The following is a 16763-nucleotide window of genomic DNA, read 5'->3' as shown; positions in this document are numbered from 1 at the left end:
ACTTGACTCCGCTAATATACGGAATTAAAGTTTGTTTCTAGATGGATTCTTCATATTTTCTCTAAGAGAAATCTCTATTACTCAAAATTTGATTCAAAGAAAATTCTTAGCTTTGAGGCACAGATACACCAGAGGCTAACTGGTAAATTCTCCTTACTTTCTCTCACGTAAATTTTAAAATTTTACACCTTAACCTCATTCTCAACTGCCCTAATGGCTAAAAAAAATGGACAGAAGGGATAAAGAACATCAATATCATTGCTGAGTACTCTAAAAATTCTTAGGTAGCTGTACTCAGAGTGACCTCACTAGAGAGAATACTTCAAATACCAGATGCACCAAGTACATTGATATGCAGCCAAAACCTGCAAGTACAAATGTGAGACATACTCTATAGGTCCCAACCATAAATAAAATATCGTTCACATTTTCAGTTTTTTGTTGTTGATCCTACATAGGCAGGATCTGAGCCTGCAGGAAATTATGATTCATTGTGTACCTCTGCAATAAAACCCAAGTTTTACGACATGCTTTCAGCAGGACTGTTTTCATCAGAAAGAAAAAAGCATGTTTAGCAGGTGTATATATATTTCAAATGACAAGTACCATCAACTCAGATTATAGGGGGAGATAGAGGGTCTGAATTTTCCTCTGTGGTACATAAACCCTGTCAACAGAATGCTTAACAGTGTTCTTCTGGATGATTATTTGGAGAGCTGAAAGCTCTCAGCTTCTAGATTTTTCATGGCCCAAAGCTTAGTGGTAGAAAAGTTAAACATTTTTTTTCAGAGTTACCAAGAAAGTGAACTTTTCCAATTTGACCAAGTATATAACTTAACACAATTATTTTTGTCCAAATTTGTAATGAAATTTGGGAAAAACTGTCCATGGGGTGAGTACAGAAAATTACCATATTTGTACACTGCAGCTGGCATTTCTCAAATGGGAAAAAACCCCAAAAATCTTAAGACTGGAAAAGGGAATTCCCATTCAGTCTTAGACTTAGGAACTTCATTCTGGAGCACAATCAGACACAGCAATTCCTGCCAAAAGGAACTGCCAGTCCTACGAGAATAGTAAAGAACATAAAGGGAAAGCATGCTAGTCAAAAATGGTCTAAGAAAGGCAATTGTAAAGTTCCATTCTTTTCCACATCTTAACACAGCATATAATTTCAACACAGCAATTTTCCTCTCTTCAAGAAGATTTGCATGAAGAGATTATGTGAAAATATAGCAAAATAATATCTATTCAAAATTGGATATTACAACATTATTTAAAAATACTGTACATGGAAATTAATTTCTCTAAAAGCAAATACAAGAAAGAATTCCTCAAAATTGTAATGAACTACATAACAAAGAAAATACTCAAAAAATGCTAATGATTTTTTTTCAAGTGAGCAAAGTCAATGAAATGTAATCAAAACAATTTAAGCAGAAAATGTGACAGCCTTGTTGCATTTTCTTTGCAGGGAACAAAAAGTACAGTATGTCCATTCAAGACTATTCATTCTGGAAGAACAAGAGTCTTTGACTTTATTTGAGGCTGGGAATTTATACTGAATGCATGACAGTCTGAGCAAACCTTAATGGAGTGGCTTTGGGATTACAAAAACTGTCTGTGGCTAGACAGCGTGGGCTGCAGTGCTCACCTGAAAAGTGAAATGACCATTCAATGTCTGAGCAGAGGGACCCCTCTAATCACTGCAGAACCTAATCCTAAATGGATGAGCTAACACAGTTACACCAACACTGCTGCAGAACTGCTGTGCCATGAAGGACGTCTGCTAATCCGAATGCAGGTCAAACTCACATTCCATGGGGTTTTCTTACAGTGCAGAAAACAGAAAACCGGAAAAAACTGTTACAGAATCAGACAGAGATAACTGCACTTCAAAATGCCAGATCATAAAACACCTTATCAAGTTCTTATTTAATGCTTATCACTGTTTACTTGGCATGAAAGGGCAGTTTTAAGTAGGAACTAATCTACATTTATTGACTTTATGAATTACCTACAGAAAATGTAACCAATAATCATGTAGCAAAGTTATTATTAAACACAATAATTTAATGAAATTTATCAGTTAGTATGCCCAGAAGAACATTTACTTTAAAAGAAAAGCAGACTATTTTAAAAGCATGACAGTTATGATCTAAGTGGGTTTTCTAGTGCTCTTTCTGTAAACCATGTTCAATTCACATAATTACAACAATTTTTTTCTAGGCCTGATTTTTCACAACACTTTGCCTGCATCCTGTGGCATTACAATGTTCCACTGCAAAATAAAATGTAGCTTTCTGCTCTTTAACAATGACATTCTGCTTAGGTTTTCAACGAAACAAGAAAATCTTTCAAGTCCACACCTTATAAATTCTTTTAAGAAACTGTTTTATCTGTAATGATTTTTTGTTTGTTTGTGTATGGTTATCTCTAAGACCAGTCATTACTGCAAACCATTCAGTGTGCGCAATATGCCTTCTGGGCAAACTTTATTAATTGTGCCTAATTACTGCAGGCAACCACTCTTACTCTGCATGTGACCTCTATTCACCTAATAGCTGAAGCTCTGAAGTTCTACTTGAATTACCAGGCACTGCCATATCCACTGAGCTCCTCAAAAGAATTCCGTGTACACGCTTTAAAGCTGCTACAGTAATTACTCCTTTTCACTTACTGTTTCACATTTTTGGCCAAATTAGTCTAGCATCAAACATTCAGCTTTCACTCCACAATAAAGCTGTTCAAGCTTGCTGAACACAGACCTTCCAAATTTCAGAAGGAAACCAACCAACCCATTCCTTAATTTCTTTGGATAAATGAAATAAAAACCATTTAAGTTACTATAACAATTTTATACCCTTTCTTACTGCCTACTGATATAATTTGTATATTTTCACTGTTAGATTATTCTTCAGCATTGGTATCTGAAATAAACTAAGACTACCAAATCTTCTATGCCAGCTTCTTTGCTTTACTCCTCCTTATTATTTCTGTTCAGATATGCAAAAAATAGCTGCTACTTAGAGAAGTCCATCTCAGACTGCATTAGGAACCATGCTTCATATACTGGGAATAGAAAAACTGAGTCAAAAACTTTAATTAAAAAAAAAAATCTGCTGTGTAAGATATGTAAGATACCACGTCATGATACAATAGATTTTCAAAACCACTGAAATAATGACCAATGGGAACGATGCTTCACACAGAGGAATGAGAAGGAACAAGACAGAGCAAGCATCTTTCAAATTTGCAACCCTAATACTGCAGGTGATGTTTCTTTTTTTTCCACTTCTACTACAGCCATGTTATTAAACAGCAGGATTCAAGAGTCATAAAGATTTAAATAACAAATAAAATAACCAAAGCTCACCATACACTACTATACCAAAAAGGGCAAAACTAATTTTTCTTTACTGTCACTAGGTTCATGGAAAACCAAAGCCGTCTCCAAACAGATGAAAATATCCTGTTAATTTTCTTCACCTCACGTCTTCTCCACCAGATAAACGAGGGCATTATCACTGTTTAATACAAGTTTTAATTGAGTACTGTCACTGATGGGAAGAAAAGTGTGGAACCACTACTTTCCATATCAAACAAAGCAGGTAATTAACAGCCACTCTGGCACAATCCCTTATCACCAAAATACACAACACCGTTAAGTTCTCTCAATGCGAATGCTTTGCTTCAACAAAGGAAAGCTGATGTTTCAGGGTCACATTCACTCCTTTAATACACAGGCATAAATTTACTGCTCAGTCAGACACCTATAATTAAACACAAGAAGAATATAATTCTAATATTCAGACAGGCTTGCGTATGAGTGGGATATCTCCCCCTTTAAAGATGATTGCCTTTCATTTTTTAGTTTCAAGCAGCTACAGTTCACTTAGTTTTGATTACATAGCAATTAGATATGCAAATACAAGAGATCCAAAAAAATGCTTTTTCAAATGTCAGATTGTAAGCAATCAAGCTTATTCTTTTCTCCTGTACACACAAGCTATTCATTAAATAGCTATTGTCTTAAAAACATTCCAACAGATTGCATTTAGCAGTGTTTTAGAAGCAATAGGAGTGCACATTACTCAGAACACCGCTCATCAGGGAGCGAAATCGATCTTACAATTACTTTAATATATTCATGATAGTGGATAACGAAGTTGAAACTACGTATCATCTTCTTTGGGCATTTTCCCCACCACTGTTGTCATCAATATCGAAACTTACTGCATCATCAAACTAACCGAAACTCATTTGTTTATATATTTAATGACAAACATGTTAGTAGTAAATGTCACAGCTAAAATCACTGAATTGTGAATATCAGTATTTTTTCATCCCATATAGAAAATCGATTCTGAATTACTACCAAGTTTTTCACTGTATCTTACAAATATGCTCGCAGAAAGGAAGTCACTATTTGAAATGATGTGTATAGTTTTGGTATAGTTTTAGTACAGTTTTGGCAGGAACAGCCATTCTGACACCTGTCCTTTATCTTTTTCTCCCCTGAAGGCCCACAGATACTTTCTATTACAGACTTAGAAATTCCCATGCATCTAAACCACATATAGGTCCTTGGTTCTTTGTGACATACTTCACTTGGATGAAGTCCACAGCTTGAGATCCACTAATCACTGGTTAAAATGGTGGGAAAGGATGTTTGACAACAGCTCTGAAGAGACCAGGAAAAAGCAACTACTGCAAAACCATATGGACTGGTCTACAAAACAGTCTTACCCACAGCTATGGACAACCACTGACAGCATGAAAACTTGTTCTTGCAAAACTCTAAAACAGAAGAATAAAATGGGATGGGGACAGGGGTTGGTAGATTGTTTCACTAAAAGATCACAAATCACCTCCAAGCTAACAGGAGGGGGAAAAAAAGATCCCTAAAAGCAAGCCTCTGTGTTCAAGTGACTGAGCTGTGCAGAAATGTACACCAACAGGGGAAGCTGAAGCAGTTCTTTCCTCAGGGTGAGCTTTCAAGCTAGGTAACTGAAGTAAATAAATGCTTTCCGAGCTGATTCCATGATCACCAACCACCCTTCAAGATGTCTCTCACAGGAGCACAGACCCTTTTTCAAGGCCAGGAAAGCAGCAAAAATTACAAGAGATGCCTGATTCAGAGGTGTGTTCAAAAACCTGCAAAAATTCAGTTTAGCTCTGCAGCCCAGCTGTAGGCCCCAAAACATTCTGCAAAGTAATTTCCAAGAAAAAGCTGGAAAGGCTTTTTATAAGAACTGACATTTATGAGCTAACAGCTAAATATGTGTGTGACAAATTATTAGACATTTTGAGGGTCTTCACATTTCCTTTTTTTTTTCCTCCCCTTAAATACTCAATGTGATTTTCTCTTTCCCTTCCTTTGCAATGCAGGGGCCTTATTTGGCCAGCCAGTAAGGTAAAACTCATTGCCTTCAGTAAGGTAAAACTCAGCTTGCTGTTGTTGCCCATGCAATGTTTATATTCCTTCTGTTGCTTCTTCCCTACGGGTCACTATAAACAACTGTCTGAGCAGCAAACATAACCTGTGTATTTGAACTCCTACCCATTAAAGCCGAACTAAAAAATGATACAGCTGACAGGGGAGCACGAATAACTCCCTCCCAGTCTCCTGCAAACACTCCCTCATCTCTCACATGGTCCTCCAAGAAGACACTGGGAAAATGCTGTATCTCCTGCTGTGAAATATCAGGATCCAAAGAGCATGCTCAAAATGCCACATTCCTGCCAATTTCTGCTTCTGGCAAGATTGGTGATACAGCATTGGCCAATGAAATTTATGATGCTTAATACTCCAACTTGCAGAATCAGCCAGCTGCAAGTGAGTTTAACAGGAACACAAGTAATATGCCAAGTATGACAATTAAAATCGTTACACCTTATTCTACCTGGTAGATTCTTTTACTGTAAGTCATGAACCATATATTTGACTGCAAGTAAAAGGTCTGAAGCCTGCAAAAACCAAATCAGACTTCCTTAAAAGAGCAGAAACACATAATCAATAGTAAATGTGTTTTCCTCTTCAAAATGTTTCTGCAGGAGTGTATCTGATTTTTCTTAGAAATGGAGAACTGTGGGGTGTTTTTTTTAAGGAGGGTTAATTTTACTACCAAATTAACTATTCCAAAAAGAAACATTTCAAGCTAAATTGAACTTATCATTTAAAAGGCTGGATACTGAAAAATTCCACTAGTCAGGCTGCAAAAACCAATTTTAGTATTTGCAGTGGCCTCGTGTCCTCACTGCATACTAATTTCCAGAGTAGCTTCAGTATTTCAAACCATGTAACTTCAAAATTTATCACTTATTTTGGTTTGTAATACAGCTTATCTTAAGACCTTTTCTGATTCATGCTGTTGTGAGTCAATGTGAGCTAACAGATTTAAGTTCTAGGTCTTTTTGTCAGTCAAAATTTAAGTGAACATTTGATTCCAGCACCGTCAATTTGAAACACAGGAGTATCTCACAGCCACCTCAAAGACTGCTGGGTCATTTATGGATCACTTACTAGATGGAAAATGAAAAATGACTTCAACATACTTCATCACCACAGAAAATTCTCTATTTCTCTCTATAAAATTTAATATTAAATATAAAATTGGTCAACTGCTAGCTTTTAGTTCCTGAAACTATGTATCAGCAATAGTGTATTTCACAAGTTCAGCAAGTCAATAAAAATATCTGCCAAGACCCCCAAAAGCCTAAAAATTAATTTCCCTTCAATACATATGGTTATAAATATGGCAACATTTGAAATCAGTAGCTCAGAATCTTCAGCAGCTCTGAAATAATTCCTTCACGTGGATCAATTAAAAGAGTCAGGTATTTCAGGTGCATTCAGTCAGCTAAATGTGATTTTCAATTCTTTATCACTCTGACTGCCACACAAGTATTAATTGTTTCTGTGTGGCTCAGGACTGAACAGTCCAGACATACATTTATAAAAATCCTCCAGAGCCCACAAGCAGTGGCAGAGATGTTATTAATTATGAGTCCCATCTTTCAGAAAACTATTTCTTTCTTATTCAAGAGAAACGTGCAATTGCTCAAGTTCACAGCAACTTTACCATAGAATGGACTCAGCGCTGTCACTGCTTCACTATCGCAGTGTAAAAATAATCCAACAAAGAAATCTCTACAATACCAACCAATCAATATAGAAGAAAATAATTTCAAAAAAACCATCCAGAGAGTTAAATAACCCCATACCAGAACATCCAACTCCATGAAAAGCTGCCCTCACTGGAAACAATGGTATCAACCTTGTGCCATAGCACCTGATCACAGAACACTACAGGAAGATTAGGAACAAAGTCACACCTACATCAGATTTACTAGACAGAAAAAAATAGTATAATAAGTATTTACATCCAAACATTCAAGTTATATGCACTCAGTGCCCACATGCCAGATAAAGGCACTCTAACAGGCTGTTCTTTGCTCCTGAAGTAAAATCCTTTCCATTTGTGCATTTAAAAATACCACTAGCACACTTCTAAAATTATATCTAAAAGAAAGGGCAGTTTGGCTCATAATTACATTGCCTATTTTTAGGCAATCAAAAAGGTTTCAGGAATTCTGAGATACTAATTAACCTTCTATTTCTACTCAATCCTCATGTCATGCCTACAACTTACCTACAGATACTTCTAGCCAAGTGTGAGAGCAACTTGGCTGTCTGCTCTCCACACCTCTTCAAAAGCTACTGCATTCAGAGTTCATGTTCCAGTAACTTCAAGGCAAGCACACTGGTGAATTTCCATTATCACCCTGACTCTCAGGAAATAATTTTCTTTGTATATTTTTGCTGTTGGATTTTTTTCTTCCCATTCAGTCTTATGCATGCTAAATAATTTTAACTGTTAGTTACTAGCATGAGAAGTTTGTCATTATTTCCTTTTGCCTTGTGTAATCTTCCTTGCCTGCATTACTCAGATTCCCCAGTTACAACTCTGTGTTTACATCGTTTGCCACCATAATGCAAGTATATAAAGAGTTGCTAGAAATCAAAACTCATTCCAGTGCACTATCATGTCACCTAGTTGTATTTTCAGAGAATAAATGAAGCACCACAGGAATTAACCTTCCTGCTATTACAATAATTTATAAAGCATATGACCAGTGAGGAGGAATTACTCAAGGACCAAGATGGAAAAAAATATCCAGAGAAGATTTCTAGAGAGAACAAAGAGGAAACTTATGTCAAATCAAGGAAAATTAATATAATTTATGAAACAAGGGAGAAATTAATAAAAGAAGGATGGGAAAAAACCCAGAAAAGTTGACCTAGGTTCAAAGTAGCAGGAACATTATGAAGAGGAAGGAAGAGAAGAAGGGAGGAAAAGGAGAGAGACTCAGGCTCCCCAGGGAAGCATCAAACCTGAGAGAATTCAACGAGACTTTGGACAATATTCCTGGGCACATGGTGTGATTCTTGGGGTGTCCTGTGCAGGGCCAGGAGTTGGACTCAATGATCCTGAAAGGTCCCTTCCAACTCAGAATATTCTATGAAAGACTCAGTAAGAAAACAAAACACACATTTCACATTTTGGCTGTGAAAATGTAACTGCTCCTCTGTAAATTATTTTGGGCTACTTTGCACAGTACTATACATATGTTCACTTCCCACAAACTTTAGTTCTTCACACATCAAAACATCCTGGTGTTTCCCAGCAACTGTGTCAAATTCTTGACATTTTTATACTGACTAGACATCTCCTCCCTGTACTGATTCCATCCATTCTTATCAAATTTTGTACATAATTCTGTAACACCTTCTTAGGAAGCCAACCAATAATTTGATATTCCCATTTTTTTTTCCTAAGGCCAGTTTTCCTGTTACTTCAGCTGCCAGTTAAACCATTCTATCAGGCCCATGAAAGCTACTGCCTGAATTCAGTCAGTGTTTTGCAGATCTTTCAACACCCAAAACCAGCCTAATCTTTTCTTCATTTCAAGCTATTAAGGTTAGGACAAGATTTTGTCCGTCATGTAGGAATGTAATGCTGAATTGACTTATGAATCAAATTACATTCAAGAATCACTAACATGAACAAATGCACCAAGAAGGCATAAATACTGTGTGTTGTGTTTGTTTCATGGCAAGACTGTGGCACTTAAATCAGAAAATTTACATAGAATATCAGATTCTACTAAGTTAAACAGTCTCCAAGCATTGCCTGGAGTGCTCTGCTACTATAAGAGTAACAAGTTCTCTACAACAGAAAACCAGATTTGTGTACTTGGCCTTACCAAACATTTAAATAAGCTTTCATTCTTTCATGAATATGCTTAACACACACTTTAAACAGAACTGGCTTAAGTTGTAAGCAAATTTTTAAAGATATATTCAGTGTGCATGCACTTCAGTGAGTCCTGTATTTATCAAAACATTCCCCATTTACTGTCTAAAAAAATGTGAGAAAACATAGAAATTATAAGACAGAAGCTGCTAATCTCTTTTATGAAAGGTTAACAAAAAATGTCCAATCATCTATCAATAAATGCCTTCCCCTACCTTAAAAGTGCAAAGTCTAACAATAAAATATTGTTTACTATAGCTGGATAAGTGAGGGTACTGCCACATCCTTATTAAGAGCTACACAGCTACCTGAATTAATTTCATTCATATGCCTAATGTGTGGTACTGTAGGCTATACAGAGCAGAGGTGTAGCCTGTGGTTAATATCCATTTCAGTCCAAGTCTAGGCATGACAAAGGCTAATACTAAGCCAGAAAACCTAAGGAAAGTCACCATCTATAAAGAAATTTAATTGCCATTTTAGGAATTACATTTGGTGATTGTTCCCATACAGTTGGCAAGGAATCCAGTACCTTGCTTACTTGTCTCTATTTGGAAAACAATAAAATAGCATGAAGTCAAATACCTCTATCTTCTAAATATTCAATTAGAAATTTAAGTATCTGGTTTCAACAGCAGTGGTTCTTATTTTGTGCTTTCTCTTTTACTCCATGCTAAAGAGCCTTCCTATCAGTCTCAATCAAATTGCTAAATAAGACCCTGAGGAGCCATATCCACTATGGTAAACAACCACCTGCCTGTATTCTGCCTGCCAGAAACCACCTAAAAAATGAGGAGAACCAATAAGTGCCCGGAAGTGACAGCTACTCAGGAATCACACAGGCAGGCTGCTTTCCCCCTGAAACAACGAGCTCCAACTCCATTCCCACACTGAAGGAGACTCAATCTTCATGCAGGCACAAGAAAATTCCCACAAGCCTCAAACTAAGTATGGCCTTTCCCACAGAGAATTGCAAGCACAGTTGCATAATACTGAACAAACACACTGAAATGCAATCCTGAAAACAAATTATTTCTGGTAAGCAAGATTATCACAGGATTAATTCTTTAAAAAGTTAAAAATGTTACCATGAAAAAAAATTCAGGTAACAGTAGATTTTCATTATTTAAACCTTGCTTCACTACTTTGCTAGACAAAGTAAAATGCAGATAAATGTTTGCAGACAATTTGGTCAGCATCTCAAAACAATTCTGTGTGCAGTCTCTCCCAAGCCTTTCAAAACTTCTGTTCAAATGCCAGATACAAACCGCTGTGAGCTGAAACCTGCTCAACCTTTCAGAACACAATTAACACTCACTGTGCTTCCCACCTCACAAAAGCTTGGGAGTAATTCTGCAGAAAGAGAACTTCTGCCATGCTACAGGATGAGTCAATTCCTGTTCAATAGACATAGCATTTTAATTTATAAACCAGACTTGTTTATACACAGATGTTCAGGCAGTGATTCAGGATTCCCTTGATATACTTTTTTCCACTACACTTCGTGCTACTTTTCTCTAATTTCAAAATATATCTAGATTCTCTCACTCCTTGCTCATAAGAATTTTTTCTCACAGGGAACAGACAGAAAAATATAATGAAAGCATAATACAAGCCGACTTCAACTAGCAGGGCTTTGATTACACTTCTCCAGTTCACAGTTTCCACTGTACTTAATGGCATTAAAAAGAAGCATTTTGTTAAAGTCAGTTATTTCCATATTTAATTAGCTCAATAACCAATTTAACTGCTTTCAGAACAAAATGACATATAATGAATTTTTGATAGCAAAGTTAATCATAGCCAAAGGCTTCAGCTACTTTTCACATTACACAGGAAAACTCATGTCTTAGCAGAGTTAAAATCTGCTCAAAGCTCAACTTTGTATTGAGCCCATGTAGAAATATATCCAATATACATTGGGTATAGTCAGTATGTAGCCAATAAAGGGTAGAAGTATGTATGAAATAAACCATTTAAAAGATGCATTGCATCAGATATGTATCAGTAATTTTTTCTGAAAGACTAATATTGCCTTGTAATAATTTTTAAGGTCCTCAGGCACCTAATTCTTTTCCCCTTCAAAATAAAACCATTCTGCTCTTGAAAGTAAGAGCATTCCCCTGGCTGCTATGAAAATACTCTCAAAATAAATTACTTCAAATAAGAAGCGTTTGTCATATCTTATATAAAACTTCAGGAAAATGTTCTCTTGTAAAATTTGCGTTCCCATACATAACTATGCTAGTTGTGCCTGCATTCGTCACTACTGTCATTGTGAAGTGAACATTTTTTACTTAAAGAAAAGATGTATGAGGGTAAGATTCCAAAGATAATACTCTAGAAACTATGAAGTACAAAACCCCCAGGAACAGGCTTAAAAGGAGTGTGCTGTCAGTGAGAAATAACATCTATTGCCTTCACTACTGTCTAGCAGAAACTCTATTTAAAAGAATTATAAATTCACTAATCTTTAGCATTTAATTATATAATTAAATCAGTAATCTGGTAAAAGGACTTTTTTTTTTTTTTTTGGTGATTTGTTTTGGTCTATGCTATTAGCTAATAGTGTAAACTCTTGAAAGGGTCACTGGCTCAAATATTACCAGGGATATAACTCGAGAGGCCTCTGTTTTGTCTGGGGAAAAAGACCATGCTTCAACCATTCTTTAATAAAAATAATAATATTAAAATCCAGCTTTACAATTCCCCTTGTATTCAAAATAGCTAGCTACAAATGAAATGAAGGTTTTGAAACTGGAACAGAAAAGCCCATTTCCTCAGATACCCACTACTTAAAAAAAATGAATTAGCTTATAAAAAAAAATATTTTCAGCACATCTTATGTTTTACAATGAACCTTTAAGGAAGACAAAGCAGTATCAACCACTAAGTATATTCTTAAACATCAGTGCTAAAACAGCAGTTGTGACACAACAAATATGTAAACTTACATATTTGTTTGTTTAGAGTTGTTTTAAATATAAAAGGCCAGTTATTGTAGTAGCCAAAAATTAAGCATGAAGAAAGCCTCCCAAGCCTGATCAGTTTGAGAAATCAAACTTAATCAAGACATACATGCCTATGAAAAAATGTGCTCAGAGGAAATGTCACTGTAGAAGACCTTGAAGTTTGTGAAGTCGTGAAGTTCTCAGGGTAGCATGTTAAACACTTCATTCAGAATGCCTTCAGTAATTTTCTATTCCAAATTCATAACCTGAATGCCGTAGATTCAGCACACATGCTGTACAAGCCATGTCTCACACTCAGCTCAGAAGCCTGCTCATACAATGGCTTTTAATGGATAGTCATGGAAGTTGATGGCCATTCAAATGAATGTAAACAGTCAAACACTTGCAGCTTTGATTTGCCACAGAAATTAACCAAGCAGAGCCCAGCATCTCAAACATGCTCAGCTGCTGCTCCACACTGTCTCAGTCAGTTTCCAGTAACTAGAGGTCAGTTTAATAAACAGCATCCTTAAGGATGGACATGGACAAGGGATTCTAATAGTTATAGTTATAAATGTAAAAATAACCATCTGTCCTACCTCCAGAAACTTCATCAGTATCGTCAAAAAGGGATATTTTTTAAATAAAAGGACAGTCACTCTAGTCATGTATTATGAATACGAAATTGCTCTCATTTTCACATGTCTCTTTCCCCAGTCATTTAAAGTATTTTTTCCCCTAATATTCCTAAAGGTACTGACAGAGTCAAAAACCCCACCTTTGCAACTAGGTACAAGATTTTTTCAAACTGCCATTCCAAAGCACCATTTGCCAACACAGACATGTGTGATCATCAAACAGCACTGGCATGCTTTTGTGTAGAGCCATGTGTTAGAGGCAGCAGGCCTCAGCCAAGGAATTGACTCCTGGAATTCAAGAACAATGATGGCTGGTCAGCCCTCCATTTTGAAACACAGAACAACTTCATTTCCTTGCACATGCTCAATACCTTCATTTCAACATGTGTGCCAGCACCAGAACTTTATATTTGTTCACACATAGTACTTTACACAGAATATAAAAGTTAAGCATCTTTTAATTAATGTGGCAATAATAGAGCTTGCTCAACAAGACAAAACAATGTATTATCTGATGTCACTAACATCAATTTATTAGCTAAACAGAATGTTTAAGCCTTTCCATTGAAAAAAAAGTTTATTAGATGATATTTCAAAGCCTAAAAGGCAAAAATATTACAAATATGTAATACTATGCAGCATGTAAATTTAATAAAATATCATGATCACAAGACAGATAAATTTTTCCCCTCTGATATTTTCCTCAAACTTCATGCAGGCACAAGGACAGTTTTTCTAATTCCTTTTTAGCCTATACTATAAAAACAGCAAAATTGAGAATTTAAAGAAATGGCATTATCTATTTACTGGAAGAACTCTGCACAAGTCAAAGGTCAAGACTGGTACTAAGTGAGAGCATGTCTTTCATGAAACCTTATGTTTCTGCTTGCAAGGTAAGCAGGATTGTAGGAACAAGTAAGCTGGAACAAGTAGGTCAGAAACCATAAATCAGATCAAATCATATAATACAGAGTCAAGTGCAACAGACTTAAAGCTGCTGCAGAAGATGAAGGCACAGAGTTCTTCAAATTTAGAACTGCATAGCTGCTGGTCGTTCTATCTGAAAGTAGCAATTGTAAGAAAAATATTCTGTGTATCATAATGAGATGGCTTCCTTGTGAAGTAAAAATGAATTATGCTCTCTCATCACACACTGTTCTAGGGGAGATTCCTGTCTAAAAGTAGAAAAAAATGGAGAAAACCCAACAGAGTTGACCAAGGCTGCCACAAGCCAGCATGCTGATGCTGTTGGGCTTCATACCCCTCTCTAAAATGAGATACTGGCAGTGTGTTAAAGAGCACAGGGCTGACTCCCTGTGGGCACATCAATACCTATTTTACAGAATTTGTTTAAGACAAAGGAGATGCAAAAAAAATGTTTTGCTTATCCATCATTGGACAGTCGTCACAACACACATCCTTTAACTGGTGTGCAACTTACTAATTTTCTTGTTCACCTAATAAAAGATACATTCAGACTGAGCAAAAAATGCCTTGTTCTTAATAAAGTTACATATTCATTATATTTTGATAAATGCCTGCAACCTCTTTCCCCTTCCCAATAATCTCCTTCAAGTACCCCTAGGCTCTAATCACAGTATTCTCAGTAATTAAGGTTTTGATTTTAAATTTGTTGAAAGTTGCCTAGAGAGATATTCTGATTACCAGCTGAGCCTCAACTACAAACAATTTGAGGCTTTCCCCTGCTTTCTGGGGGGAATCTGTCAGCAAGTTTAAAGATGCCAGTTCAAGTATTTTGGCCACATGACAAGGATTCCTAATTCATTACTTCTTTCATAGGATCACAGAGCAAAGCAAAATTCTCTGCAGAGCATATTTGGATGGTTTGTTTTCCAGAATGTCAGTCTTAGCATTTTCTCTTGGATTCTGCAACCACCAGCAAGGCAGCAAAAGGACGTGGACAGTTTATTCAAGTATTTAGTACCATGTAGCTGTCACTAAGATTGACACTGCTTTAGTAATTACTCCTTCCTACAACTAATAAACTTTCTTTTATAATTAGCCCTGGGAAATCAGGTTTGCAGATATAAATTATACTCACAAAATACACCTAAAATATTAACCTGCATCTCTTATCTCTTCCAAATTTCAAAACTATTCAGTGAAAAAAAAATCTGAAATACTGACTTTTCCAAACAACAGTGACTCTAAAAAACGGGTTTAAAAAAAGCCTTAGTGTATCCTAACCTGCCATGAAAACAATAGTGTTACTTCTGTATTTATACTTTGATGTTCATTAGCATTTTGCAGTGCAACCTGCAAAGGGAGAAACCATTTGAGAAAATAAAAAAAGGTGGTTATCATTAAATGCACTGCAAAACTAGGGAGTTCATCTGTAAGTATAATTCATCAGGAAAAGAGGCAACAGTCAACAGCAAGAAGTATACTCATGCTTCAGACTGACAGATGTCACCCATTCTTTCTTTTGTCTGCGATTGCCATGTCTTAAATCAGCTTCCAAATCATTATTTTTACAACAAACATCTTATTGGTGTGCATCATAATCAGGGATTATGAAATTCTTCCTACTTCTACTTGGTATAGCACCAGGAAGACTGATCTGAAAAATGTAAACTAACGACCAATACAAAAATCACCTCAGGAAAGGAAATGAGCTGAAAATATTAAGAATGGATGGCATGAAAATCAGTTTTCTGAAGAAAATTATTTGGCACTCAACACTGGTTTACAACTTATACTGTTTTGTATACAAATACCAAATTATAATATAATATGATGTCATTCAAATATATTTCACACTAACTGTAGTATTATCTCATTAAATTATCAATGGTCAAGTACTCTATGTTTAAAAATTATGAGAGAACCCAGCTGTAATGGGCATTCAAGTGCTGACTGGATTAATTTCTAGTTTTTAATTTGTATGAGGTTTTATTTGATCTGCCATACTTGTCTCTGTTGAAGGTAGTTTTCTTTTCTTACTAAACTTAAACAGGTGACTCAGGTGGTATCAGTTCTTCTAGTCTTTTTCTTAAATAAAAGACTCCAGTAACTCCCACGGCCTAATCTTCTGTGAATTGTCAAAAAGTACAACTAAAAAGAAAAAAAAAGGCACGAAGAATAGGGGAAATCAGTCAAAAAATACTTCCCCAGAAATTAAACCTGCCCAAGCTGTCTAGAGAGACGACTTCCCACAGGACAGGACAGGATTTGAAGCACAGTGGTAGGAGGACCCTACACCTAGCAGCCACCTGGGCATGGTGCTAGGAAACCTGGACACAGTGCCTCTGCCTGAGGAGTGAACCTCCACCACTCTGTGATTCCCTAACTGGCAATTCACACACTCCAAAAACCACAACAATGGTAGAGTAAGACAAAGGACGGCGACAATATTCCACCAGATTATGAAAACAAGAGACATTAAATGAAATTTGAAGGGAACACATTTATAAGCTCTGGGAAGAAAATATGTTTCACTGGGTAGATACTAACTTTCTATTGTAATTGTTACGTACTATATACGTTTCAATAGAATGCTTTATGTGGCTGATCATGTAAGGAAAAGGGGGGGGGGGTTTCCTAAAAAATAATAAAAAGAAACTGTATTTTTGGGAACAAAGAGGAAACATTCAAAACTACAGTGGAGACGGTGGTGTAACTTCAGCAGCAGTAGCCAGAGGTAGAGGGAAACAGCTAGAAAATAAACCTAGAAAAACAGTTACCACGAGAGCAGTTTGACATTCAGGAAGGCTCTATCATGCAGTTTGCCCATTCATATGGGCAGAGCATGCATATTCCAGGACAAGGCAAGAACAGCCTAATTACTTTGCAACTCCACCTGAACACAAAACAAAACCAACACAGTGCTTTTT

The 16763-nt window shown here is 36.3% G+C and overlaps 1 protein-coding gene across 8 annotated transcripts in view; it reads right to left on the bottom strand.

The window, feature by feature from the left end:
- The window catches only part of QKI (QKI, KH domain containing RNA binding), a 155091-nt gene that overhangs the window by 75694 nt on the left and 62634 nt on the right, over nt 1–16763 (bottom strand). The window lies entirely within an intron of this gene.

Source organism: Melospiza georgiana, chromosome 3, assembly GCF_028018845.1.
Source record: "Melospiza georgiana isolate bMelGeo1 chromosome 3, bMelGeo1.pri, whole genome shotgun sequence".
NCBI classification, from domain to species: Eukaryota; Metazoa; Chordata; class Aves; order Passeriformes; family Passerellidae; genus Melospiza; species Melospiza georgiana.
Note: the sequence above shows the minus strand (reverse complement) of the source record. Positions and strands in the feature narration are given on the sequence as shown.